General features: G+C 40.1%; 1 long non-coding RNA gene across 1 annotated transcript in view; it reads right to left on the bottom strand.

The window, feature by feature from the left end:
• Positions 1–219: 219 nt before the first annotated feature.
• LOC117944741 overlaps positions 220–3,970 on the bottom strand; it is a 21,413-nt gene continuing 17,662 nt past the window's right edge. The window contains exon 3 of the long non-coding RNA XR_004656643.1: positions 220–229. This is a non-coding gene — a long non-coding RNA (uncharacterized LOC117944741). The remainder of the gene's footprint in view (positions 230–3,970) is intronic.

Genomic DNA, 3,970 nt, shown 5'->3' with positions numbered 1-3,970 from the left:
GCCGAGTTGGGATGGGGTCTAAGTGGCAGGTTGATGATTTAGATGAAGAAATAATTGAATTAAATTGATAAAGATCAAGTGAAGCAAAGCAGTCTAAACATGTATCTGTTTTTACAGCTGATTCTAAGGTTTCTGAATTAAGAGATAAGTCTGTGCCAGTTAACATCTCTTGGTGGATTTTGCTTCTAATAGTTATATTTTATCATTGAAGAATCTCATAAAGTCGTTACTACTAAGAGCTATGGGAATACTTGGCTCAGTAAAGCTGTGGCCGCCTGTCAGCCTGGCTATAGTGCTGAAAAGAAACCTGGGGTTGTTCCTATATTCCTCCATTAATGACGAGTAGTACGCTGTTCTGGCATTAGGTAGGGCCTTCCTCTACGTTTTAATACTATCTTGCCAAATTAAATTAGAATTTTCCAGTTAAAGCTGATGTAATCACATCCTTAAATTTAGCTACAGCACTATCAGATAGACATCTTGTATAGAGGTTTTTGCCTAATGGCGTGTAGTTCAGCAGTATAAACTCAAAGGTTATCAAACAGTGGTCAGATAAAATGGGATTCTGTGGGAACACTATTAAATGTTCAACTTCAACACCATATACCAGAAGATCGAGGGTGTGGTTAAAACGGTGAGTCAGTTTATGAACACTTAACACAGAAGCCAATAGAATCTAATAGAGAGATAAACGTAGCACTAAGGCTATCATTCTCATCGTCCACATGAATAGTAAAATGCCCTACAATAATAACTTTGACTGTTTTTAGGACTAAATTTGACATCTTAGACTAGCGTCTAGCAACATTGATGCTGTGTTCTCAACCTGGCAACTTCTGTAAACTTTGAGTGTTGGGAGGAGGTTGGAGGGAAACAACCTTTTCCTGTATTTTGAATTTGGACTACAGTACCTATTTCAAACACTAGTTGTCAGTAATACATATTGAACCTTTAATTCAGTATGGTTTGACAAACCTTTTGCCTTTAACAAACATTGCCACCATAAAAAATGAGGAATGTAGTTCTGGTGAAAACTGAGGCAAACCAAAAGATCCCATTGCATGAGAGCTCTTAATGTATATACTGTATTTTCAATTGACTTTAAGCATCTAAACTGGCAGTTAAGGAAAGATGTGTTGACTTACACCCGACTAACAACATTTTAATGTAAACTCTTTAGACAAAGATGGTAACTGTAAGCAGCTGAAGTAGCAACTGCAGTCAAAAGACCCGCTACCAGTATGCTGGCACTAGACTATCACTGCTGCTCCACACTGTCCGCAGATTCCCCTCATCAGATTTTGTTTATCAGCCTATTCAGACTATCACACTGATTTCTCATGTAATGAAGCATAGCATGCTAGCCAATGATAAAACGCCAGTGAGTGTCAGGCTTGAGAACTCATGGCCAGATGTAAAAAAGGAAGTCATTTCCAGCTGAAAACAGATTCAAAGACTTGCTATAATGTTTTCAGGTGGACAGTGATGTCGGGGAATGTGTAAGCAAAGACCATTGAAGAAGGTAATTTTATTTAAAATGACCTATCTCTGAACATATTTGCTTTAATATTGACTATTCTAAAAAAAGCAGCCACAAAGCCTCTGACACATATGAATTCTGTTGATGTCACTTCTGAGTCTTCTAACACTGGTTTTGTGTGTATTACGGTTTGTAATGCGAGCATTTCATAAATTGTTTTCTCTACTACGTTTTGCTGATGCTGGCTTAACTCAGTGGGTGCAGAGTCTAAACCCAGCGTGGCAGTCGGAACCCCACCTGCTTCCCCAGTTCAGAGGCCTCAATTAGGGAACAAGCCTGGGATGTTGTGAGTTAACTTTAATGGGCAATAAGGGGATTGTGGCTTTAAAGCCTGGCCCTCTGGTAGAAAGCAGTCAGGGTTGAAACACTCACGTGGCGAGGTTTTCTAGACAAAACAACCGACTAGTTTAGAAAACAGATGTGTTTAGAGAAGGTTCATGTTTGTAACAGTTTGACTACTGCATTTGCCATATATTACTGATTACCATGTTACAGATGCAGATACTGGTCTATAGACTGGGATAACTTTCTGCCATTAAACTCGTTCAAATGTTGGACAACTGAACTGCACACATTGATTACATAATATGATGATTGGAGGTTTTCAAAGACAATAGCTAAATAAAACTGACGTTGATCACTATAGTAGTCATAGTTCTATTATATTTACTGTGACTTTACTTGCCACTGTTCAGCATGTAATTTCTTTACTGTTTCTGTATTCCCCCCCCCACACACACACAAGGCAGATGGCCGCCAACCTAGAGTCCGGTTTTGCCTGAGGTTTCTGCCTGTTTAAAGGAAGATTTTCCTTAACACTGTCGCACCAAATGCTTGCTCTTTGGGGGAATGTGGTCTAGACCTGCTCTATCTGTGAAGTGTCCAGAGATACCTTCTGCTATGATTTGACACTATGAATAAAACTGAATTGAAAGATTTTGACATTGAAAGTAAAAAACAAAAAAACAATGAAGGAAGTATGCTGTGTGGCAACACCACATGTTCTGGGATAGAGGGAAACATCCTATGGACTGTATGCATTTCTATAAACCAATTACAACTGTCCTAAAGCCTTTACTACAAAGCAAGATTTGGTAGCTTCCGGTTCAACCCAGGGTTTTCTTTATCACGATGGTAAGTCACTTGTTAGCGGGTTAAATCGCCGTTATGCTGAACACCTAACCTGGTCTGGAGCAGGATTTTTTGGAGATTAGAGATCAATGTAAATGCATTGCATACTGACCAATCAATGCTAGGTTGATGATGGCTTCACCGTTCTTAGAAGATCCGGTGGATCTTGGTGTGTGGAGATGGAGAGAGGGGTGTGCCCACAAAAGTTAAAACATTTAGAGACTGAAAACCCCTGTTAACATTCCCCAGTGGGTATCGTTACTGTACGTACACACCGCCGCCAACTTGAGCTGCAAAGAAGCTCTGGCCGCCCTGTGAAGGACGCTTATCAAAAAGTACGGGGTGCAAATTTTATAACATAAACGATAGGTAACCCAGCAACAGCGATTGTGAGATTTTCCTCAATTTTCTCAGAAATAATGTTTTGGTAGGGACAAAAGTTTACATCGTATGTTTTGCCGTGTGTTTTTCACTTCTAATTTTAACCTTCTGATTGACGCTTAACACGCAGATTTGCCGCTTCTTGCAACTGAGAGAAGGAATGAATGACATCCAGTAACTTTAGAAGCTCAAGTCGGCGGTGGTGTGTACGTATAGTTAGGAAAGATGTACTAGATTGTAAGCAGAGGGAATTACATACATGCTATTTGTGTTTTACAATGATAAAAGTACTGATTGTTTAAATTGAGTCTGGTGGGTTTGGTGATGGTGATTTTGCCCTGTGTTCTTCATGTTCATGTAGAATTATAGTTTACTCTTCCTGTGTAAAATATGCGGCTCTGGTAGATGTTTGTGATTGGTCATGCTGTGTAAACACCGCCTCTTTTATACGTGCGTATTTTCTCCTACGCACTTCTGGCTGCTTCTTCTGGGATAGGGCTAACTTTTCCTGATGTAGGTTTCCGACCATGATCACAAAGCACAGAGGTGACACTTTGTTTCTGTGTGTCCACTGCAGGAGTACCTGGAGCTGATCCCTGTCACTTTTTCATTCGCTTTCCCACACTCTACCCTCGCACACACACATACACACACACATTTAGTACTTGCTATTCTCTTCAAGAGATATGTTAGTATGACATATACACACCAGCAAACAAGTAGAAATCCTGGAAGTAGGAGTGGATAGCCTTAGCATAAAGACTGAAGCCTGGTTCCAGTTAACGTGCATTTGTCTCAACACTAAAAGAGAGGTTAGAAGACAATTTGTCATTAAGTGCTGGAACTATTTCTTGACAAAAAAAAGTTAATCAACCTGCCAAGGAATGCTGCGCAGCATCTGCAACTACAGCGCGGGCC

This window comes from Etheostoma cragini, chromosome 5 (assembly GCF_013103735.1).
Source record: "Etheostoma cragini isolate CJK2018 chromosome 5, CSU_Ecrag_1.0, whole genome shotgun sequence".
Classification (NCBI taxonomy): domain Eukaryota; kingdom Metazoa; phylum Chordata; class Actinopteri; order Perciformes; family Percidae; genus Etheostoma; species Etheostoma cragini.
The sequence above is the reverse complement of the archived record's forward strand: the minus strand, read 5'-3'. Positions and strand labels throughout refer to the sequence as shown.